This window comes from Hyperoodon ampullatus, assembly GCF_949752795.1.
Source record: "Hyperoodon ampullatus genome assembly, chromosome: 9".
Taxonomy (NCBI): domain Eukaryota; kingdom Metazoa; phylum Chordata; class Mammalia; order Artiodactyla; family Ziphiidae; genus Hyperoodon; species Hyperoodon ampullatus.
Genome location: NC_136922.1, coordinates 29899429 through 29926328, shown reverse-complemented (window position 1 = coordinate 29926328; position 26900 = coordinate 29899429).

Below are 26900 nucleotides of genomic sequence, written 5' to 3'. Positions count from 1 at the left end.
GATAGTGTAAGTCCTCCAACTTTGTTTTTTCTTTTTTAATATGATTTTGGCTATTCTAAGACCTCTGAATTTCCATATAAATTTTAGGATCAGTATCTACCTAAAAAAAAAGCCTGCTGGGATTTTGATATATAAATATAGCTATTATACAGACCTATAGTATACTGATCTTTAGAAAGGGGAAATGAACCCTTGTTTATACCTTTTTATTTTGAATAGGCATTTACCTTTAATTGCTCCTTATACTAATTTGAAAAAGAATTTTAATTGAAATCTAAAACTTAATTTAGCTCTTTGCCATAGCATTAGCAAACTAACAATAAGAACATGACTTAATAATTCTTATCTCATAATATCTACATACCTAAAACACCATGATGTGATACGATACAAAGAGCAAGAGACCAAGTGCTGGAGACTTTGGCTCAACTCATATTTGTGACTTACTAGATTTATGACCTTTGATAAGTAAGTTAGCTTCTTGAAAACGGCTTCCTCATATGTAAAATTTGATATTGCCGTTCCAGCTCTATATATACAATAGGATTGCTCTAAGGATAAAATCAGATACAGTGGAAAACAATTTCAAAACTTGTAGGAATACTCTGCCACTTATTCAAATGATTCTGGACAAGTTACTGAATAAGTTTTTGCCTCTGTTAACTAACCTGAACATGAGAGTAATAATTGGCATTATTTCAAAATCTGATTCACATAAAGATCTAAGCAAAGGTCTAGCACATTGCTAACACTCAGAAAGTATTAGCTACTTCTACTAAAAGTAATGATAATCAAAACTCAAAGTGTAATAAAACAGTTGATTGGGAACAATACTGGCCTACATCAGAGAATGTCTGAATATTACTTAGGCTCTCTTAAACTTAGTTGATGAATTTGAAGCAAATGATTTAAACTTTCCAGGACTCAATATTATTGTGTGTAAGATAAGGGTAATAAACAACATGATCTCAAATATTTTTCTTGCTCTGAAATTCAGGCAGTGTTTTATTATTAGTGACTTGGTAAATGAATATTAGTTGCATCTTAGTAAGTATTATGTATTAGCCTTCTCTCAGCCTTTACATCATTGCCAACATCATTTATATATAATATACAGTGTTATTCTCTGCTTCAAAAAAAGATTAATCTAGGGAATTATACTTAAAACCATTTCTTTGCTTTTGATTAATTTGGTTTTCTGCAGAACTCATCTTAGAAAAGTAAATACATAATCTCCTTATAATTTTATGTCACCTTGGTGTTCTTATAACATGAATAATTCAATTGGAAAAATTCCTAATCTCTCCATTCTTAAAGGTGTTACTTCACTTATAACATTAAGACATTTCTCTAATAAAATTTCAAAGTGGAGCAAAATCCTTCTTACAGATGAATAAATTTGTATACAAAGACATTTATCACCTTTACTAATTCTTTTCCTTATACTGTAAGATGAAGAAAGTGGAATAAAAATTATTGATTATTTAAATGCCCTAGTCTGTGAATTGGAAAGGCTGCAGTGGAGTTCTAGGTAACAATGGAATGTGCCCAGTATGACATATTCAATGAATCAAGTATTTAAAATACCACTGTGTGCTGTGTGCGGAAGCAAACTACATGAACTCTCACGTACAGTCCTACAGTAAAGGTAAGGCTTGTAATATTTATTTTATTTCTTAAAAAAAATAAAGACAGGTGTCATTGGCAGCTTGAAACAACATTCATGCCTGTGCAACTGCATTCTAATCACATTTAACAAATGACAAAAGCATTCATTACCTGGAGTTTTTCACTTGATGGCTCTGTACCTTCTAGGGACAGGAGATAAACGAAGGAAAGCTGACACCTTCAGATGTTGTCTTGATTAATGTTGACATTTTTAAATTAGTGTTGACATTTTAAGTTCAATTAGTTTAATTTAAACATGAAACAGAGGATCAAAAAATATCTTTTAAACAAAATTTCACTGAAAGGGATATTGAGGCACCTCTATTACAAGTAGTAATTTACTTAATAGTAAATAAGTCTAATTTGCTAGATCCCAAATTGCCACTGTTGTCCCACTCATGGAATTGTACTCTTTAATTTTTAAGTAAAACTGCTCAAATGCAGAGATTATAGAAAATACGTTAAATTAAATCAAAATGTTTCCTTTACAGTTATGTCATTCAAATGGGCTTTCTATTCAGCGTTTCTGAATGAAAATCAAAAGGTGTAGAGTACGGCATGAGATAATTTTTATGCAAGTTGTCTTTATTCCTAAATCATCTTTAAAGATGATGCTTTAATAAAATTTTTTTTTTTAAAAAGAGAATATAGTTTATAGGCAGACTACTTAGATTCTTTTTCTCTTTCACCTCAGATTATCGTGTTCTAAGGAACATGTGATCGTACTTTGTTTTCTGACACAGAAATACCTGAATTTCTAGTTTTCTAGTTTTCTTTACAGAATGAAAATAAAACCGAAATACATGAAAGTGCTATCATAATTAAGGAAGAATGTTGTTAATAAAATTAAAACTACATGTATACCACACTATAGTTTGAAAAACACATTTCTCATCTACATAAGATCTAAGTGGACAAGTTGAAACAGTCTCAGAAAAATGCAGGACAGGGTCATCTGCTGTGAGGATGAGAGTAAGAGCATACAAAACTGGAGTTGTAAGAAGGAAGTTCTAAAGTGGCTTGAGGTGGAGGAGTGAATGAATAAAGGTTACATGAAAAGACTGATGAGCAGAAGTGCTGCTCTATTTAGAGTAAAGAAGTTCAAACTTGGAGTGAGCCAGCAAGTGTTGAAGGTTAAGAGGACATGGCAGGAAGCAGGTGGGAAAGGAAGGAGTTTCAGATTACCCATAATCTGCGTTTAACTCTTGCTCTCTGCAGAGCACAGAGACAAGTGGAATTTAGGATATGAGTAACTGCTGGGGGTGGAGAAATGCCCTATTTTTCTTACACTGTAGTACTACTAATGTGAATCATTGTTACTTTTGTTTGGCCAGAATGAATTTCTGTGCTAAAACGAGATTTCAGAGATCATTTTGCAGCCATTTCAAACTCTGCTACCACACCACAAGCCTTTTTTTTTTAAATTTATTGGAGTAGTTGATTTACAATGTTGTGTTAGTTTCTGCTGTACAGCAAAGTGAATCAGTTATATATATATGCATATATCCACTCTTTTTTAGATTCTTTTCCCATATAGATAATTACTGAGTATTGAGTAGAGTCCCCTGTGCTATACAATAGGTCCTTATTAGTTATCTATTTTATATATAGTAGTGTGTGTATGTCAATCCAATCTCCCAATTTATCCCTCCCTCTCCTTTCCCCCCTGGTAACCATAAGTTTGTTTTCTACATCTGTGACACTATTTCTCTTTTGTAAATAGGTTCATTTGTATCATTTTTTTAGATTCCACATATAAGCAATATCATATATTTGTCTTTTTCTGTCTGACTTACCTTACTTAGTATGATAATTTCTAGGTCCATCCATGTTGCTGCAAATGACATTATTTCATTCTTTTTATGTCTGAGTAATATTCCATTGTGTACAAGTACCACATCTTCTTTATCCATTTATCTGTCAATGGACATTTAGGTTGCTTCCATGTCTTGGCTATTGTAAACAGTGCTGCAGTGAACACTGGGGTGTATGTATCTTTTCAAATTAGAGTTTTCTCTGGATATATGCCCAGGAATGGGATTGTTGGATCATATGGTAGTTTTATTTTTAGATTTTTAAGGAACCTCCATACTGTTCTCCATAATGGTTGTACCAATTTACATTCCCACCAACAGTGTAGGAGGGTTCTCTTTTGTCCACACCCTCTCCAGCATTTTTTGTTTGTAGACTTTCTGATGATGACCATTCTGACCAGTGTGAGATGATACCTCATTCTAGTTTTGATTTGCATTTCTCTGATAATTAGTGATGTTGAGCATCTTTTCATGTGCTTTTTGGCCATCTCTATGTCTTCTTTGGAGAAATGTCTATTTAGAACTTCCACCCAACTTTTGATTGAGTTATTCGGGTTTTTTCGATATGGAGCTGCATGAGCTATTTGTATATTTTGGAGATTAATCCCTTGTTGGTCGCTTCATCTGCAAATATTTTCTTCCATTCTGTGGGTGGTCTTTGCATTTTGTTTATGGTTTGCTTCACAGTGCAGAAGCTTTTAAGTTTAATTAGGTCCCATATGTTTATTTTTGTTTTTATTTCCATTACTCTAGGAGGTGGATCAAAAAAGATAGTGCTGTAAGTTATGTCAGAGTGTTCTGCCTCTGTTTTCCTCTAAGAGTTTTATAGTGTCTGGCCTTACATTTAGGTCTTTAATCCATTTTGAGTTTATCTTTCTGTATGGTATTAGAGAGTGTTCTAATTTTATTTTTTAACATGTAGTCATTCAGCTTTCCCAGCACCACTTATTGAAAAGAGTCTTTTTTATTCATTGCATAGTCTTACCTTCTTTGTTGTAGATTAGTTGACCATAGGTGTGTGAGTTTATCTCTGGGCTTGCTATCCTGTTGCATTGACCTATATTTCCGTTTTTGTGCCAGTACCATACTGTTTTGATGAATGTAGCTTTGTAGTATAGTCTGAGGTTAGGGAACCTGATTCCTCCAGCTCCCTTTTTCTTTCTCAGGATTGCTTTGGCTATTTGGGGTCTTTTGTGTTTCCACAAATTTTAGATTTTTTTTGTTCTAGTTCTTTCTGTGAAAAATGTCATTGGTAATTTAATAGGGATTCCATTGAATCTGTAGATTGCCTGGGTAGTATGGTCATTTTGACAATATTACTTCTTCCAACCCAAGAACATGGTATATCCTTCCATTTGTATCATCTCTGATTGCTTTCATCAGTGTCTTATAGTTTTCAGAGTAGAGGTCTTTTGTCTCCTTAGGTAGGTTTATTCCTAGGTACTTTATTGTTTTTGAAGCTATGGTAAATGGGATTGTTTCCTTGATTTCTCTTTCTGATATTTCATCTGCAAGCCTTTTTTGTGTGTGTTAACTTGTTTTGTAGAACATGGGAGCAGACTGGTAAGAATGGAAACAAAGAAGACAAGTTTGAAAAGACCTAGGATTGTTTGTGAACTAGTCAGCCTAGACAATAGGTAGAATGGGACAGATACATTCTGGGAAGACATGGTGCTACAGGAAAAAAGAAAATATCCACATAGATCAATTCTAGGGTGACCAACTGCTGAATTTGCAAGTGAGGATGAGGAAACTTCTATTATTCAAAAAGAGAAAAGGGCTGTTGAGGAAAGCCAAGCCATTTAGAGTCAAGCAGTGTTAGTTTACTGTAGGGGGTTTTTCAAGAGAATCTCTTCACGTGAGATCTTGTATTCTCTAGCTTTCACAAACCTTGAGTGCTTCCCACTTTGCTTCTTTTTGGAAAATAAAGGTAATGTTCAACAAGGTGGAATTGCAGATAAAAAAATATGTGGTCTAAAGAGGTAATACCATATTCCACAATTTGGTTACTCTTTGGTTGGTCTTGTTGGTATCATTACATTTTTATAATGTGCCATGTACTATACTAAACACTTTATGTGGCTTAGTTCATTTAACCCTCATCACAACTCTATGAGGTGGGTACTGTTATAATCTTTAACCACAGGAATGTTTAAGCAGGTCTTCCTAGATCATATAGCTAATAAACAATGGAATTTAAGACTTGTAACTGGCCCTAGCTGATGAAATATGACTACAAATTATATGTATCACTTTCAGGTGAAGCTTTAAGAACTTGTTTTGCCACACTCTCTTTTGCCACACTCTCTTTCTGCCATTATTCCAGAGAGTGACTTTTATTGCTTAGGGAGGTGATGGTGGGGTGGGGGGCATGATGACACAGACCTGAACGTCCAGCCAGTCAGGGGGAGAGAGGCATGATGTGAGCCAGAAATCTACGTTTGTTGTTTTGAGCCTTTGAAATATAAGAGGTATTTGTTACTGTAGCACAACTTAGAACATTCTGACTGGTGTGATCCACATGTTACATAGGTATATCTTAGGTCACTTCACATTTTTTTTTGAGTTCACATTTTTGAAGTACTAATTGCAGGGCTTCTCATTTTCTTTCTGCAGTATTTATAGTTTCAATGTTTAAGTATTTCATTAATGACATCTTTCTTCCTAATCACTAGTTCACAGGTCCTTATGGTTAAAAGAAACTAAGGAGACTCACACTTGCATTTCAAACTGTCCAAAATTGACTAGCAAACTATTGGGAAAACCTGTCCTACCTCTTTTGTAGTGGGAGAAAGGAAGCTGTAATATATTTTAAATGCTGCCCCTATTATTTAAAAAGATTTTAATTATTTTTTTCTATGGCAGCAAACTGGTCAGTATAGCATATGTGTCTTATGAGATATTAATATTCTACCTCACACTGAAGCGTTTCATGAACATATCAATTTGGAAAAGGAAAGTTAAAACATGTTTTTAGTGTGTAAAGCTAAGCATTTGATTATATGAAGTCTATATCTCCAAAAGGGTCAAGTGGAAAACTGTATCTCTTACCTGCTCCTCCCCACCTTACCTTCTCCTTCTCCCTTCTCTCCTCTCCTCTCTCCCAAAAACTACAGACTTTAATAAACATTTCTTTCATATTTTCATGTAACACTCTATCAGATATTCTTTCTGGCCGTAACTGCTGGAGACTTTTGTTTGTTTGTTTATTGCTATTGTTGTTTTAATCATTTCATGCACACTTGTAAGTAGGCTACATTATGATTGCAATTGAACTTCCATTTTCCTAGATGTAGTTGTATACTCTTATAACACCCAGTTCCATTATTTTGCATGCCATAGGCATTAATATGTATTTGTTGAAATTTCTCCAATTCCATCATTAGTTAATTGGCACTTTGAGAGAAGTTGAATGGTTCCTGCTTTTCAGACTCTTAAAATTGAATCTTGCATTTTCAGATCAAGTAATATGACATTAAGGTGCTTTAGGGCTTTAGAGTATAAATATATGGAATAATTGTAATAATTAGTATGATAGCTGTTTAACAGATGCACCTTCAAATCCAGTGACTTAACCCAATAAGAGCTGTGTTCTCTCTCAAGCATCAGTTGGTACTGGTCTTCCTGTTTGGCTGAGGGAGAGGATGTTATGTTTCATGCTGACATTCTGAGTCCCAATTTAACAGTCTTCTACACATGACTTGCAAGCTTGCCTGAGTATCCACATCCTATAGGCAGGAGAGGGGAAAACATGAATGATTTCACAGCAGGGCTTTTGGAACTAGGCCCTTAAATATAATATGTCACTGCTGCTTGCTATTAGGAACTCAGTCATATGACTGTAATTAACTACAATGAAGACAAGAAAATGTAACCTAGGAAGAAGTTAACCATTCTTTGTTATAGTGTTTTATTATTACTGTATTTCATCAAATCCATAATGTACGTTTCTTTTCCTTTTTTGCCAACTTTGGAATCAAGATGCATCTTAACATTTAAAATGTTATAGACTTTTATTATGGCTTAATTGGCAATATATTTTTCTTTTGTAATAGTACATCAAAAATAATGAATTTGACAATTAATAATGTCATATTTTTCAATGAAGTATGGTAATATCTCAACAACTTCCCAAGAAAAATTAAGTTTTTAGGTAGTAATTGCAAATATTTGGTAAGTACTAAGGCGCTATAAAATCTGACAATTTAAAAATGTTAATCATGCTAAGTTATACCAAATGGATTGTTTACACCTTTTTACTCTTTTTCAGAGGACCATTGACAATAAATGCCAAAAATCAGTAAGTTTACCCATTGAAATGTGAATTAGGAAAATAAAATACTGAGCAATTCTAAGCAGTAAGGCAGTCATATATACCCATAAAAGTGCCACACTTTAAAAAATATATTTGATTGATATACATTTCTTGAAAAGTAATTTTGCAATCTATGAAAAATCAAACACGTAATATGGTTGGAAGAGGGATATTTAACTAATATATCTTGCTAGGTGTCTTGTAATAAAATGAGTCATATCAAGAAACTTAAAATCTAGCCATATTAGTTATATAGCTTGGAAGACTCCAGAACAGTGAGGAATCAAGGTACTACATGTTGAAAATAATAATGCCTTTTAGCCCATTTCCATTTTGGGCTTATGGTTTTTGTGTTCACAAATGTTTAAGTATTTTTGAAAATAATTCTAAAAAATCTAAATACAAGAGAAGAAATGTATGTTTACATTAAATATTCCTAATTATTATGATGAGGAAAGGGATACATTTAGTGGAGTAAATGGTTAATATTCTAGCTTATTTATTGAAAATCTTTATTCTAACTTCAAACATTATGGGTCATATTTTCTAAAAAATATCCTCTGAAGTGTTCATTCTTAAATCATTGACAAAAGAAAAAAATTCCTTTCTTTTAAACTAATGTTGAGGATTTTTTCTCTCCAGTATTCTTGATAAAATAGTTTTTTGTCTTAAATTGAATTTGATGTAACCTATTCTACCTTATGTAGAAATGCTTAAAAGAATCCAAGCAATGTTATGTAACTATCATCTTTCCATATTAAAAAAGAGTGCTAAGTTTGGGTATCAATGATGATATAAAGTATTTACATTAGCTTATGCTTTCTTACCCATTAAAACACCATCAGAATTTTTAATTGAAATAAATATGACTGGTGAAAACTATATGAAAAAAAGTTCCTATTTCTGTACTGTCTTTTCTTCTTTCATATGTAAATATTATTTTTTATTTTCAATGGAACCTTTTTATAAGCAGTAGTGCAAAATATATTCATCTTTAATATATTTATCTACAAAAATGAAAAGTCACAAAATTAGATGAGAACTCTCATGTGTTTAAAAAATTGTCACCTTTATGTGAAGAAAATTCAGATTTTTTTTGACATTGTCTTAGAAATGGGTAAATGAATTTAAATTAGCTTACTTTTTTCCATTGGTAGTCCAGATTCCAGAGTGTACCGATTTAGAAAGACATTTACCCTCTAAATAAACCAGAGGCTGACGGTCCATCCTCTAGGTGTTAACCTAGAGCTAGCTACCTACGCAAACTTCTAATTTAGCACTTCTCATTATCGAAAATTTCTATTTTGTTGTCAGCCTCCCTCACTAGACTCTAAGTCCATTAAAAGTGTTTCTGATGCCTGGCATAAAATAGTCACTCAAATGTTTATTGAACTGAATATAAGCTAAGTGAGTAGAATTGTAATTAGAATGTTGAATGAGCTGTTTGGGGGACACATCACATGCTTTTGTTTATGGATGACAACTTTTGTTTTAGAAACTGAGTGAAAATCTGGTGTGTTAAGTATGCTGTACATGGACTGATTTCACTTAACACGTAATCCTTCATATTGCAGGAAACAGAAACTATTTTACACTTTGAGATATTTCACACTGAGCAGTTTCTGATTTTCTTCTTTTGTATATTAACATTGGAGGGCTTCAAAGCTCAAACCAGATTTGAAAAATTGAAGTTCCACTATCAAAAGATATTTAAAGGATTGAGCTTGTTTTCAGCCATACCAAGCAAAAATGAATCAGTGATCTAATTTTCACACACAGTTTGACATCATAGAAATAGGAGACATTCTTACCATGACTCGGGGTAATTTGGGGGTAAGTCATTTAAACTTTTACTCTCCTTATTTTCTTAAATATAAAATGAGAGAAATATTATCCTCTCTCTCTCTCTTTCTCTCTATTTCTCTCTCTCTCCCTAGCTGCTGTGGGAATGGAATAAAATAGTAAATTTAAGACATTAATTGTAAAAACACCAAGATTTTTTTCAAAATATTATAAGCACCAATAAATAACAATAACTTTATGTCATATTTACCAACTATAAACTTGATTCCTCAAAAAGCTATTTCTAATACCCTCCGTAACACACAGCTTTCACATTTCTGAGCTAATTACTGTACTATGTGAATAGTTGATAAAGATTAAAAAGACTTCTGGACCATCCAAGTTCAGAGTTTTTAAGAGCAGTAGGATATAAAATTGCTGTACTGCAGCCTTCTTTAAATTTTCCTCTATCTTAAAGGAGTTTCCTTAAAGTCTTACTTATTTTCATAATAAGAATGTACATGTATTTTCATGTGTTTCTAGATAATATCGAAGAAGAAAATAATTACTGCCTCATAGAGTACATAGGAAGAAAATAATCTCACTGGTACTGAAGTTTGAGCAATTTCTTCAAAAGCAATACTGCTAATACTTGACGGCAACAATCAAATAGTTAACATATGTATCTTCAGTATATTCATTGGAAGTTATCAGATGAAGGCAGAAGTAGTGTTAATAAACAGAATAATCCTCCAAGACTTAAGTGCTATTAACAGGATTTGGAGAGCTTGAAGAGCAAGTATAATTCCATATATAGGATCTGTTCTTTTTAGCTACTCAGGTTGGATTCCCCATGTGTGTTTTGGCACTCTATGCTGGAAGACATGTCACAGGCTTCAGTTCCAGCTCATCTCCACTTATTATCACTAGACTTGTCAACTGTATGAAATGACCCCCTCATGCGTACCATGTAACATAAGAGAGGAATGTATTGGAGAAGTTCAAAAGCTACCACCTCAAAGAGCTGGTTTCAGTTTCTACTCTACGCTTTTCTGCCACATCCCTACGTTAAACCTTCTGTGAGGCTGTTGCCTTAATATACTTAGTATGTATATGGTCCATTTCTATTTCTTATGGGTCATTTGGAGGGATGAGTTCTATTGTGGAATATGCCCTGTGTTATTCGGTTGACTAGCTGTCAACACTTCAATCCTTTTTCTGCTGTCTTATATGCAATAGAAAGCAAGTGGAGCTTTAAAATTGAATTAAATGCATAGAATAGTTAATGCAGTTTTATATCATTCTCATATTTCTCTTCTTTTGCTCAATATTTACATTTTACTATTAGCTTAAGAAAGTACAGATTCAATACAATATTCCCTATATCATTACTATTCTTATTTTCCCTTGTTTGAAAAGGAAGAAGTCTTTCCTTGTTAAAACAAAACACAGAACCTCCAAGATTTAAAAGAGAGAGGAACCTCGAGATTCGGTGTGGCAACTGATCCAATAGCTAAACCTCGAGATTCGGTGTGGCAACTGATCCAATAGCTAAACACATTTAAGCTCCTCGATCTGTTGCCCACCAAATCTGGAGATACCTTTTCCTCTCCTGAATTGTCAAGTTTCTGTATTTTGTTTTAATGAAAATGACTCTTGTTAGAGATTCACTAGCAAATTCTATAGGTCCCACCTTCAAAATACGTCCACTAGATATAAGCTACATGCAGTGCCTGGCACATAGTAGGTGACCAGAATATTTGTAGACAGGAAGAATGACTAAATTACTAAATCCAACTCTAGTCATCTTTTCCAATGTTATGCTTTTGGTCAGAGCTCTGTATTGGTCTCCTACCTTTCTCACTGCTTTCAGATATTCCTGCTAAATGCTGTCCTCAAAACAGTAGCCAGGGCTTCCCTGGTGGCGCAGTGGTTGAGAGTCCGCCTGCCGATGCAGGCGACACGGGTTCGTGCCCCGGTCTGGGAAGATCCTACATGCCGCGGAGCGGCTGGGCCCGTGAGCCATGGCCGCTGAGCCTGCGCATCCGGAGCCTGTGCTCCGCAACGGGAGAGGCCCCAACAGTGAGAGGCCCGCGTACCGAAAAAAATAATAATAATAAAAAACAGTAGCCATGGTGATCGTTTGGAAGTGTTTTTGCATACTGTCATTCTCCTGTCTAAAAGCCTCCAGTAACTTTTCATCACAGAGTAAATGCCAAACTCCATACAATCAACAAAATGTGGCATACAGTCTAGTCTTTTACTACCTATCTGACCCCTTCTCCTACATTCTGCTTCACAATCACCCTGTTTTTGTTTTTGGCTCCTTAGATGTGCTCCAATTCCTTATATTTGCTCTTTGGTGTTACTACTGCCAGAAAATGTTCTTCCTTCAATATAAGCAGAGCTTGTTTCCTTAGCTCCATCAGATCTTTGTTTAAATTAGAGATTTTCAGGGAGGCTTTCTGTGGTAGATTACAGATTAGATATATCTGCTTCCTCTCCCCATCTCATCTCCACAAGAGACGTGTACTTTTCCTGCCTCCTTGACTTTTGGCCTTTGCCATATAAATTACCCGTGGACTATTACAAGACTGTTCCTGCTTGAAAAACACTTGCAATGTCAGACCTGCCCTTGTCACTCCTGCTGCAAAGATGAGAGGATACGTCCAGGCTGGTCCACTGGTCCCAGGAGAAGAATGACAAACACATGGAGCAGAGCCAAGTTATCCCACCTGGCCCAGCCTAGAGCACCATTCCATAGCTGGCCACCAGATTTGTGAGCTAAAAAATCTTTATGGTTGTACGTCAGTGAGGTTTCTGTGATTGTTTGTACTTAGCACCCTTGTGGCCATAGTTAACTGATACACCTACTATGATCAGCCTGTTTAAAATTGAATGTGTATAAGATAAAAGCCAGAATGAACAGATGTTTTTGCATCATGCCCTCTATAAAATTCTCTTCAATTCATTGACTATTTAAAAATTTAGTACACTACTCTTTTGAGGAAAAATGAACCCTACTTGCATGATTTTCCATGAGAATTGGGAGTGCTTGCATGACTTGCTCATGCCTTTGTGACCAATCAGAGCAACACTGAGAGCAGATGCTTTGGATATAATTTCCCGTTCATCTTAGCTTTCTCTTCACAATGCTTGATTCTTGCAGTTGCCTGAACAATTTCCAGAGTGAGATTCATTGTATAAGCTTAAAGTCAGGACTTTTAGCATTTAGAATAAACAAATGCATACAGATTGCTCCTGCAGAACAGGCTTCGGGCCCAGAAATTAGAGGACTCTAACCGTTCTCTTGAAATCTTTAGTTATCTCAGAGCTTAATAAAATAAGCTCTTTCCAGGCATTCCATACATTTCTTTGTCCGTAGTTCACCAGCCCTTATCCACAGTTCTCTTGGGTATTCTTTTTAGAACTTAATATTTAAACATGGATATAAAAAGAATTTGCAACATGAGATTTAGCTGTGTGTGCAGCATTTTATTTATTTTTTACATATGGTTGAGAGAGTTCATAGCTTTTTATTGATAGCCTGTTATTGCCCTAAGTGAATCATTCAGGAAGTTCAGATCTTATGTTTCACTCATGTGGTTCTCCAGTTTTTACTCCTTGTATCCTGAATAATTTAAATTAAGAGGCTTCATATTGTTGCTCCAATGGCCTGCTATATTTTTATTGAATAAAGAGTCTTCATTATAAGAAATATTCCATTAATACATTCACATATTTCTTTGATTAAGAAGGAAATGTCTTAAAAGTATTTAAGCCTTTTAAAATCCATGTCTACCAAACCTAACAAGATTCTATTTTTCTTTTTATTATACTGTCTTATTCTAAGAAAATTAAAGTGAAATTGCTTTAATTTATATATACAGGTATATAGATAATTTCCCATATGGATACATATCATAGAGAATACTGTACAATCTGTTACACACTATCATTTAGCCAATAGTTGATTAAGTATATTTTAGGTGAAAATACAAAAGCAGAGAGAACTAATAAAATGGTTTGAACAAAAAACTCATTTCAAACTTGTTTCAAATTGCCAGTAAAATCAAGTTTTATATTAAAACATGTTTTCTTATTCAAAGGACAACCTAAAATAATATTTTATTTTACTGTCTATCAAAACATTTCTTCAGCTATTTTCTTTGGTCAATATTAAAACTTTATTGTGTGGTTATTATTTTTGAATGTATTAATCTATTTATTACATGGCATTCATGAAGAAAATAGTTAACATTTTGTTCTGCTTGTTTTCTGTTAGTTCCTTTCAACTCTTGATAAGTTTATTTTCCTGTTAAGGAGCATGCTGATAGAAAAATGAGCTTTGTGCTGATTTCCAACTGGAAAATGGATAAAGCTCCTCCTTTAATGGTTCCCCATTTGAACCTATGGGTATTGTCTTTAGTGAATGGCAACATGCTGTTTAATAAATCATCATATCAGCAGCTTCACTGCAATGAACCACATTGGGTAACAGCTCAATAGCTGACATTTCTTTTCTACAGGCTTCTGAATTTACAGACTAGGTTGTGCTGTCAAACTCAGTTTTGGAGCCCTATTAAGATACACATACACAGAAGCACTAAGCACATTGCTCTATCTCTCCTATACTTTTTTTATCCCTGTGGTACGTGTGTGTGTATAAACATAATGGATTTATTCAAATACAATTAATGAAATTTAAAACATTAAAAAATTTAGATTTTGTTGTTTTGAGATTTTGATATGTTTTAATTGAAATATAGTTGATGTTCAACATTCTGTTAGTTTCAGGAGTACAAAATAGTGATTCAGCATTTAAATATATTATGAAATGATCACCACAGTAAGTCAGTAACCATTTATCCCCATACAAGGCTATTACAGTACCAGTGATGATATTCCCTATGCTGCCCAATGAGATGTTTGATATTTTTAATTGCTAATTTATAAGATAACATTTAGACCAAATTGCATGTTAAAATACAGTGGATTTGTGATCAGTTAATGATTATGTTGAGATATGAATTAGAATGACCTGAACAAATGTTTTTGATAGATAATGCAGGATAGCTAAGAGGCAGCTCCTCAATCATCTTTTATTTGCATACCCAGGGGTACATTTTAAACTTGGTATTTCTCAATTTCTTCCCTGCACAACCTTATAGGGTTTTAGTAATGATTAACTGGGTTAATGCACAAAAGCACTAAGTGTAAAGCAAAGAATGTGTTGAATGAATGTGAACCAAACTGAATAATTGGCTTTACTCTTAGATGAACAAGAACTAGGGACAAGCCTAGGAGTGTCTATTTGTTGAGACTCTTTCTAAAGAGTAAGATTTCATCTTTCTCTATATCAGGAACAACACGTCCCGCAAAATACTTGAGTATTAGGTATAGAAATGTGTATGTTCACTGTTTGAGATTTCACAATATTAACAGTTATGGTTTGGGATGTTCAGTGAGACAAAGCTGTACTTATATTATCTATGGATTCCTGGTAGTTCAGAAGTATAATAGGGCTTCCCTGGTGGCGCAGTGGTTGAGAGTACGCCTGCCGATGCAGGGGACACGGGTTTGTGCCCCGGTCCGGGAAGATACCACATGCCGCAGAGGGGCTGGGCCCGTGAGCCATGGCCGCTGAGCCTGCGCGTCTGGACCCTGCGCTCCACAACGGGAGAGGCCACAACAGTGAGAGGCCCGTGTACCGCAAAAAAAAAAAAAAAAAAAAAAGTATAATAGCAAGCGAGCTAAGAATTGATACAATGATAAGTCATTGGATATTTATAGTTGGAAAAATATGATGTCTTGACTTATAAAATACTATTTCTCAACAGTGTGCAGTTAGTTGTCATGTAACTCAAAATAGGCTTGGTTATGTCACAGTAACAAGTAACCCCAAATATCAGTGTTTTAATTCAAATTGCTTGCTCATGTTATATAACCAAGGAGTGACAGCAGGGAGAGAGGGGCGTCTAGAGGCTCATTGTAATCATTAATGAGCCCACAATGATGGATTCTCCATCTTGGCACATGCTTCCATCATCATCAAATCATGTAAAGGGAAGACAACAATTCATGTACATGTTCTGAAAGCTTCTGCCCAGAAGTAAAACATGTTGCTTATGCTCGTGTCTTATTGGATAAAGTAAGGCACATTGTCAGGTTTAATTTCAAAAGGAATGGAGAAGCGTCCTACCAGATGTTAAGAAGGAAGAGAAAACATTTCTTAATAGCCCTGATAACTACCAAAGTTACTAACTAGTATTTAAATTCCTAATTACTTTTTATCATACTTATTTTTTAAATCAATGAAAACTAAACATACAATTATTGTTATGTGAGCATTTTCCAAAAAAAATCAAAGGACTCTTTTTTCAGAAAGACTAGGTATTAGCAAGACTTTTGTGTGTTTTACAAGCATAAACAATCACTGCTCCAGTGTGTCCAACAGAAAGGCATGACCTTGGTTAAAAATTAATAATGGTCCAAGCTTTGTGGCTCCAGATTCTTGGATTCAGTGATTCAGAATGATCAGACTCAAAATATCTGGCTCCTATTAACCAAATTTATAGCATCTGATTCATAACTAGGATAGTTCATTAATTAATAACAAGTATTGGTCAAGACAGATGTAAGTTTGCTGAAAAGGCAAAATACGTAGAATACCAAATTATAGTTAGAGGATTGCTTAGTGAACATGGAATCAAAACATGGCATGTTAGATTACATCAGTGACTGAAAAAGTTATATAATATGCATATGTTACATGTTATGATAGCCAGATGTGTTTGTCAACACTACAGAAGTATTTCTATGATACAGACTGTACTTTAGGTTCATGGGTCAAGGTGTCCTCCCCATTAGACAAAGCCTTTGTTTTCAGAATTACAGTACAGATAATGGGATAATAAACTTTAGTTAACATTTTTTTTCTTTAATCACAATTCAGCCTTAATTCCAGTCATAATTTTCTGAGTTTATATCTAGTCACCTGGAATTAATGTTTATGTAATTTTTCTGTCACATATGCCTTGTGTCGTCTCAAACCTACAGATATTAATATTACTGCCACTGTAACATCTACTGTTTACTAAGTGCCTGATATGTGTTATGACTTTACATATTTTATATCATTAAATTCTCCCCATAACTCAGTGATATAGGCATTATTTTTTTTAGAGATAACGAAATTAGGAATTAGAAATATTAATTGATTTTGCCCCTTATTCACCTAATGAGAATTTGGCAAAGCAGCAGCAATTTAAATGAAAATCTATGTGGTGCCAAACCACACTCATCCAAATATATTTCACTGGCTCAGTTCAGTTTTAACTATTCTAAATTTCATTAAGGGATGATCTAAACTTCCATTGTTGTCACAATCCACATACTTCTTTTACTGTTCACAATGAACAACCAAAAAGACAAACAGATGGCTGAGATGACAATATGATAGTCAATTTTAAGGAAGAGCTAAACATTAGTTAAAATGTCTACAGTTGATCCCTCATTCCTTTTTGTCTTATAGAAGAATTTTCTTCCTTTGAGTATTGTTCTGTTATTTGAGGGTTTCCATATTCTCCTCCAGCATAAATTTTGATCTTCATTGAGCATCTGAGGTACACAGAGATCAAAGTTGCTTCACTGAAGTTTAACTGTAGTCATCACCTCTAAATTCTAAAAGAGAAATTAAAATCCCATTTAATCTTAACTAAAACTACTCATTGTGAGGTAGTTATTCTATCTACTAAAAAACTGAAGAAGTAAGAAAGTCATTGCCCTCATCTTTCACTTCCATCCTATTTCAGAAAAGCCACAACTCAGTCAGGAAATAAAGAAGATATATGCAGTCAAATCACTAGCATGCTGTAAGTTATGGATGATAGCCAAATAGGAAAGAAAAAAAAAATCCACTTCCTCAAAAACTCTATAGAGTTCTCATTTTCTAAACAAAATTAGTGTTCTAATCGATTAATCAATTAGCATTTGCTAACAATTTCTGTGTAGTTAAGCAACATATGATCCACTCTTTAAAACTGCATCCTCATAATCATTCTAATTCCATGCATAATTAGTCATTTAATTGAATGGTAGATGGACTCAGTCTCATGCAAACTGGTCACTAGATTTTTTAATGTGACAACACATGCCTCCCCAGGGCAAGTACAGGAGATCATTCTATCTGAATTAATGTACACCATCAAACATGCTCAGCATCAAAGTTTGTATGGGGACAAAAAAAAGTAAATGTGGTAAAGAATTGTTCTGGAGAAGATGCAACTTGTTAGGCAATTTCAAATATATGTGGTCTGTATACCCTCAGTGACCAAAATTCTGGGAAATGGTTAGTACACATTCCAAGAAATTGCAAACTTTTAAGGACACTGAAATTGCAAACTTTTAAGGACCAAGTTTGAGTTAGAATTTAAGCCTGAATCTCTGAAAGAAAAGGGTGGGTACTGGGGGGATCATTTCTTTTTCCATCTGGAGTTCTCTATCTGAACTATAACCACAGCAAACTGGCAGAGCCCACATATTCTGTCCAGTTACTGCTGTTTAACGAGCACGTAGTACACACAGAAATGGGGAAAAATCTGATAGAATAATTATAAAAATGTACATTTCTTAAACATCTAAGCTCTTCATAATTCTAAAATTAATATGAAATATATCATTAGGTATAAAAGTTATCCTTTATAGTTGTGAAAAAAGAACTAAAATGCGCTATTATCAGCTGTTTTATTAAGAACTCTATCTGTAAAATTGCAAATATTCTCATGCTTACAATATTTGTGTAATTGTCCATCTATTAATTCAGTAATTGTCCATCTATTAATATAAAGTGCTGATAAATAAAAAAGGAAAATCAAAATAGCAATTCAGTTTGCATTTCCTTGGACCACTTCTTATTGTGTGGCCTTATTCCTGTTTAACGTTAATAACAGATGTGGCTTTCACCTCACCCATCATAGTGGGAATTTCCTTTCATGTGTCATGTTGTTGTCAAGTTTTCATCACCGTTATCTTCTTCAGTATTCCCCACAGATGGATAGTACTCTAATCCTTGAAAAGCATCCAATCTGGTTGTTTAGATGTAGACAACGTTTTAACATTTTCATTTCAAAGTGAATCATGTTGCCAGATTTGCAGTATGCCTGCTGGGTGAGTTAGGGTGTGTCGCAAAACTTGGTGTTTCAGGATCCAGTTCTGTAAAGTAGTTATTGGTATTGATTTGTTCTCCAGGAAATGTGATACATATGTGTAAAATATTATTCAATTGATTTGTTATGTGAAAAGGTACATCTCTCCATGAAAAGCACTTCCTCAGGGAAATGAAGGCTTCCATGGTTGTGAGACATTTTCTTAGCACTGCCTTAAACACAACTTTCAAATATGTATTCTCTTGTTCCCTTCATGTTCAGCGTGTATTTCCTAAATATTTTGGCCATGAAAATATTTACTATTCTGTTCACGAAGAAGAAGACATGAAAATAAACAAACAAAAATAAGACATGACTCTAAGTTTCAAGACAATCACAACAGAGGAGATAACAAAATGCAATGTAGATAAGAAATTATAAGAAATTAGTGCCAAATATTGTGTCTGTTGGATTGATAATAGTATAATATTTAGTCTGGCTCACTAAAATAGATTTAAGTGGTTACTGCAAATATATAGTGATACCTGGTGATATAGCCAAAGGAGTTTAGTTGTGGAAAAATAAGGGCATAATAATATATTAAAGTCAGGATAAAACGGTAAGTATGGTGAGTCATAAATTTGGTTGGAGTTTCCCAGGAGATAAAACCAAGAAGGGAGAGACCTTCAAGATGGCAGAGGAGTAAGACATGGAGATCGCCTCCCTCCCCACAAATACATCAGAAATACATCTACATGTGGAACAGCTCCTACAGAACACCTACTGAACGCTGGCAGAAGACCTCAGACTTCCCAAAATGCAAGAAACTCCCCACGTACCTGGGTAGGGCAAAAGAAAAAAGAAAACACAGAGGCAAAAAATAGGGACAGGACCTGCACATCTGGGAGGGAGATGTGAAGGAGGAAAAGTTTCCACACACTAGGAAGCCCCTTCAGTGGCAGAGACAGGGGGTGGGTAGTGGGGAGGACGCTTCAGAGCCATGGAGAGAGCACAGCAACAGGGGTGCAGAGAGCAAACCAGAGAGATTCCCACACAGAGGATCGGTGCTGACCAGCACTCACCATCCTGAGAGGCTTCTCTGCTCACCCACCAGGTCCGGTGGAGGCTGGGAGCCGAGGCTCGGGCTTTGGAGTTCAGGCCCCAGGGAGAGGACTGGGGATGGCTGAGTGAACACAGCCTGGTGGGGGCTAGTGCACCACAGCTAGCCGGGAGGGAGTCCGGGAAAAATTCTGGACCTGCCTAAGAGGCAGGAGACCATTGTTTTGGGGTGTGCGAGGACAGGGGATTCAGAGCACTACCTAAACGAGCTCCAGAGACAGGCGGGAGCCGCGGCTATCAGCACGGACACCAGAGACGGGCATGAAACGCTAAGCTTGCTGCTGCAGCCACCAAGAAGCCTGTGTGCAATCTCAGGTCACTATCCACCCCTCCACTCCCGGGAGCCTGTGCACTCCGCCACTGCCAGGGTCCCATGATCCAGGGACAACTTCCCCGGGAGAACGCACAGTGCGCCTCAGTCTGTTACAACGTCACACCAGCTTCTGCCGCCACAGGCTCGCCCCGCACTCCATGCCCCTCCCTCCCCCTGGCCTGAGTGACCCAGAGCCCCCTAATCAGCTGCTCCTTTAACCCCATCCTGTCTGGGCGAAGAACAGACACCCTAAGACAAACTACACGCAGAGGTGGGGCCAAATCCAGGGCTGAACCCCAAGCGCTGTGCAAACAAATAAGAGAAAGGGAAATTTCTCCCAGAAGCCTCAGGAGCAGCGGATTAAATCTCAACAATTAACTTGATGTATGCTGCATCTCTGGAATACCTGAGAAGACAACGAAACATCCCAAAATTGAGGTGGTGGACTTTCGGAGCAACTGTAGACTTGAGGTTTGTTTTCTGCACCTAATTTGTTTTTGGTCATATGTTTATCTTAGTTTAGTATTTAGAGCTTATTATCATTGGTATATTTGTTTATTGATTTGGTTTTTCTCTTTTTTTATATATAGATATATATTTTTTTCCTTTTTCTCTTTTTGTGACTGTGTATGTGTATGCTTCTTTGTGTACTTTTGTCTGTATAACTTTGCTTTTACCATTTGTCCTAGGGTTCTGTCTGTCCTGTTTTTTTTTTTAATAGTACAGTGGATTTGTTTTTGCTGCATAATGATCAAGGAATCAATCCAAGAAGAAGACATAACAATTGCAAATATTTATGCACCCAACATAGGAGCACCTCAATACATAAGGCAAATCCTAACAGCCATAAAAGGGGAAATTGACAGTAACACAATCATAGTAGGGGACTTTAACACCCCACTTTCACCAATGGACAGATCATCCCAAATGAAAATAAATAAGGAAACACAAGCTTTAAATGATACATTAAATAAGATGGACTTAATTGATATTTATAGGACATTCCATCCAAAAACAACATAATACACTTTCTTCTCAAGGGCTCATGGAACATTCTCCAGGATAGATCATATCCTGGGTCACAAATGAAACTTTGGTAAATTTAAGAATATTGAAATCTTATCAAGTATCTCTTCTGACCACAATGCTATGAGACTAGATAACAATTACAGGAAAAAGTCTGTAAAAAAATACAAATACATGGAGGCTAAACAATACACTACTAAATAACCAAGAGATCACAGAAGAAATCAAAGAGGAAATAAAAAAAAATACCTAGAGACAAATGACAATGAAAATATGATGACGCAAAACCTATGGGATGCAGCAAAAGCAGTTCTAAGAGGGAAGTTTATAACAATTCAATCCTACCTCAAGAAACAAGAAACATCTCAAACAATCTAACCTTACGCCTCTAGCAAGTAGAGAAAGAAGAACAAAAAATCCCCTAAGTTAGCAGAAGGAAAGAAATCATAAAGATCAGATCAGAAATAAATGAAAAAGAATTGAAGAAAATGATAGCAAAGATCAATAAAACTAAAAGTTGGTTCTTTGAGAAGATAAACAAAATTGATAGACCATTAGCCAGACTCATCAAGAAAAAAAGGGAGAATACTCAAATCAGCAGATTTAGAAATGAAAAAGAAGTAACAACTGACACTGTGGAAATACAAAGGATCATGAGAGACTACTACAAGCAACTATATGCTAATAAAATGGACAACCTGGAAAAAAGGGACAAATTCTTAGAAAAGCACAACCTTCCAAGACTGAACCAGGAAGAAATAGAAAATATAAAGAGACCAATCTCAATCACTGAAATTGAGACTGTGATTAAAAATCTTCCAACAAACAAAAGCTCAGGACCAGATGACTTCACAGGCGAATTCTACCAAACATTTAGAGAAGAGCTAACACCTATCTTTCTCAAACTCTTCCAAAATATAGCAGAGGGAGGAACACTCCCAAACTCATTCTATGAGACCACCATCACCCTGATACCAAAATCAGACAAAGATGTCACAATGAAAGAAAAATACAGGCCGATATCACTGATGAATATAGATGCAAAAATCATCAACAAAATACTAGCAAACAGAATCCAACAGGAACAACACATTAAAAGGATCATACACCATGATCAAGTGGGGTTTATCCCGGAAATGCAAGGATTATTCAATATACACAAATAAATCAATGTGATCCACCATATTAACAAACACAATAATAAAAATGATATGATAACCTCAATAGATGCAGAAAAAGCTTTTGGCAAAATTCAACACCCATTTATGATAAAAACCCTCCAGAAAGTAGGCATAGAGAGAACTTTCCTAAACATAATAAAGGCCATATATGACAAACCCACAACCAACATCGTTCTCAATGGTGAAAAACTGAAACCATTTCCTCCAAGATCAGGAACAAGACAAGGTTATCCACTCTCACCACTATTATCCAATGTAGTTTTGGAAGTTTTAGCCACAGCAATCAGAGAAGATAAAGAAATAAAAAAAATTCAAATCGGAAAAGAAGTAGTAAAGCTGTTACTGTTTGCAGATGACATGACACTATACATAGAGAATCCTAAAGATGCTACCAGAAAACTACTGGAGGTAATCAATGAATTTGGTAAAGTAGCAGGATACAAAATTAATGCACAGAAATCTCTTGCATTCCTATACACTAATGATGAAAAATCTGAAAGGGAAATTATGGAAACTCTCCAATTTACCATTTCAACAAAAAGAATAAAATACCTAGGAATAAACCTACCTAAGGAGACAAAAGACCTGTATGCAGAAAACTATAAGACACTGATGAAAGAAATTAAAGATGATATAAACAGATGGAGAGATATAACATGTTCTTGGATTGGAAGAAGCAACATTGTGAAAATGAATGTACTACCCAAAGCAATCTACAGATTCAATGCAATCCCTATCAATCTACCAATGGCATTTTTCACAGAACTAGAACAAAACTTTCACAATTTGTATGGAAACACAAAAGACCCCGAATAGCCAAAGCAATCTTGAGAAAGAAAAACGGAACTGGAGGAATCAGGCTCCCTGACTTCAGACTATACTACAAAGCTACAGTAATGAAGACAGTATGGTACTGGCACAAAAACAGAAATATAGATCAATGGAACAGCATAGAAAGCCCAGAGATAAACCCACACACATATGGTCACCTTATCTTTGATAAAGGAGGCAAGAATATACAGTGGAGAAAAGACAGCCTCTTCAATAAGTGGTGCTGGGAAAACTGGACAGGTACATGTAAAAGTATGAAATTAGAACACTCCCTAACACCATACACAAAAATAAACTCAAAATGGATTACAGGCCTAAATGTTAGGCCAGACACTATACAACTCTTAGGGGAAAATATAGGCAGAACACTCTGTGACATAAATCACAGCAAGATCCTTTTTGACCCATCTCCTAGAGATATGGACATAAAAACAAAAATAAACAAATGGGACCTACGGAAACTTAAAAGCTTTTGCACAGCAAAGGAAAACATAAGACAAAAAGACAACCCTCAGAATGGGAGAAAATATTTGCAAATGAAGCAACGGACAAAGGATTAATCTCCAAAATTTACAAGCAGCTCATGCAGAGCTCAGTATCAAAAACACAACCCAATCCCAAAACTGGGCAGAAGACCTAAATAGACACTTCTCAAAGAAGATATACATATTGCCAACACATACATGAAAGGATGCTCAACATCACTAATCATTAGAAAAATGCAAATCAAAACTACAATGTGGTATCACCTCACACCAGTCAGAATGGCCATCATCAAAAAATCTACAAATAATAAATGCTGGAGAGGGTGTGGAGAAAAGGGAACCCTCTTGCACTGTTGGTGGGAATGTAAATTGATAAAGCCACTATGGAGAACATTGTGGAGGTTCCTTAAAAAACTAAAAGGAGAACTACCATACGACCCAGCAATCCCACTACTGGTTATATACACTGAGAAAACCATAATTCAAAAAGGAGTCATGTACCACAGTGTTCATTGCAGCTCTGTTTACAATAGCCAGGACATGGAAGCAACCTAAGTGTCCATCAAGAGATGAATAGATAAAGAAGATGTGGCACATATATACAATGGAATATTACTCAGCCATATAAAGTAACGAAATTGAGTTATTTGTAGTGAGGTGGATGGACCTAGAGTCTGTCATACAGAGTGAAGTAAGTTAGGAAGAGAAAGTCAAATACCGTATGCAAACACATATATATGGAATCTAAGAAAAAAAACATGTCATGAAGAACCTCGGGGTAAGACGGGAATAAAGACACAGACCTACTAGAGAATGGACTTGAGGATATGGGGAGGGGGAAGGGTAAGCTGTGACAAAGTGAGAGAGTGGCATGGACATATATACACTACCAAACGTAAAATAGATAGCTAGTGGGAAGCAGCCGCATAGCACAGGGAGATCAGCTCCGTGCTCTGTGACCACCTAGACGGGTGGGATTGGGAGGGTGGGAGGGAGGGAGATGCAAGAGGGAAGAGATATGGGAACATATGTATATGTATAACTGATTCACTTTGTTATAAAGCAGAAACTAACACACGATTGTAAAGCAATTGTACTCCAATAAAGATGTAAAAAGAAAAAAAAAGAAAAATTTTCCTCTGTTTATGAATAGATTCCATAGTCTTATGGCAAACCTACATAAATGCCAGTTGTTACAAATATGCTTTGGTAAGAGTTTGGTATCAGAAAGTTCAAGGTTATATTCTCTAGTGAAAACCTAGAGAATAAATATAATATGTTGTTTATCTAGGGCATATTCTTTTTTTATATATATAAATTTATTTATTTATTTTTGGCTGCATTGGGTCTTCGTTGCTGTGCACAGGCTTTGTGTAGTTGTGGCGAGCCGGGCTACTCTTCATTATGGTGCGCGGGCCTCCCATTGTGGTGGCTTCTCTTGCTGTGGAGCACGGGCTCTGGAACACGGGCCCTAGAGCATGCAGGCTTCAGTAGTTGTGGATCATGGGCTCTAGAGTGCAGGCTCGGTAGCTGTGGTGCGCGGGCTTAGCTGCTCCGCGGCGTGTGGGATCTTGCCGGACCAGGGCTTGAACCTATGTCCTCTGCATTGGCAGGCGGATTCTTAACCACTGCGCCACCAGGGAAGTCCCTAGGGCATATTCTTGATCTGCTGGTAAAGTTGATAGCCCCTTAAGTAAATTAAGTTGTCAAAGCAACACTGAGAGTGGAAAAGAAAAGGCAGTTGAAGCTTATAAGTTATTGCCAAGGTCTTCCTCCACAAGGGGTTCAAGGGTAACACCAAAGATGAACAAATGAATAATAGTAGTTTTGAAATTTTCTCATAATGTTTGGCTGAATTAGCACTATCCTGGAACATTTCCAGAGCATTTATTACCAATATCTCAACATGCATAAAAATGCATTTCATACATATAATGCCTAATGTTTAGCAATTCAACTTCTAAGATATTTCAACAGGTACCACCAGACAACAACAACAGAAACAAAACAGCAACATTTACCTGCTATGCTGGTTATTTGATGTAAACAGTATTGAAGACTTATACCAAGAATTTTTAGTTGTATTTCAGTCTTTTCTTTTGGACAATATACATATATATTGTACAAATATACCAATAGTCTGTAAGGACATTTATTTATAAAACAAAGATGACAACATTTACTTCATTGGATTTGTGAGAACTGAATGAGATTCATTATATAAAATAAGTGACATTTGGTACATATTGAATTAAGTTATTTTCCTGACCCTCTACTAACTATTCCCTAGATCCCATTAAGTATACCTCATCAGATGCAGGGTAAGAAACCAAATTTCTTTTACAGTGCTATGTCTTGTTTGTTGTTCTGAGTTCTTGTCTAGTCTCTGCCCCACTGTCTTTACCTTCAATCTGGCTCCTTGGCAGTTGGTAATATATATGTTTTGTATCTAGAATATGGATTTCCTTAATCCTCACTGTTTTGATTTCATCTTGAATCTAATTTCTCAATACAGCCCTCTTACATGTGAAATGAGTACAACTTTAATAAGTTAACCATGAATAATATTTTAAAATATATCAGTGTACTAAGCACATTGCTTAATGACACATGAGAGAAGTTTGAGACAGGTACATAGCACTCATTGTTTCAAGAATTAATGTGTTGTGATATGAAACTGTTTGTGGACATGTTTTAGGTAAAGCTTTAGGCTAGGTACTTTAATGAACAAAGGGTGTGTGGATAAATAAATGGAAATCAAACAATTAGATAGTAGTAAAGGCCACCTATAATGACATAATAAATGACATTGCATATACTATGATGCAATGGGATTTCAGAGGAGGAAAGACTAACCAAGAGTAGAGCAAAATAAAGGGATTTGCAGATGAGTGTTTGACTTGGAGCATGCAAGTAAGATGCTGATTATGAAGAAAAGGTAAAATTTTATATTCCACAGGGGAAGCAACCTGAACAGCAAATCGTGGTAAGAATAAATTTGGTAAATATGTGAAAAGTGAATAATAATTTTGTTTTAATCATTCTTTCTTCATTCTTTGATTTATTCAGTCAGTCAACAAATATTTGTTGAGTGACTACCATACCAGCCACTGTTCTAAGGGCTAGTTACTCAGCAGGATAAAACGAGCTCCTACTGTAGTGTAAATGAGGAGTGGAGAGGAAATGGCAGCTAGTGAGAAATATTGCTGGATACACAGGA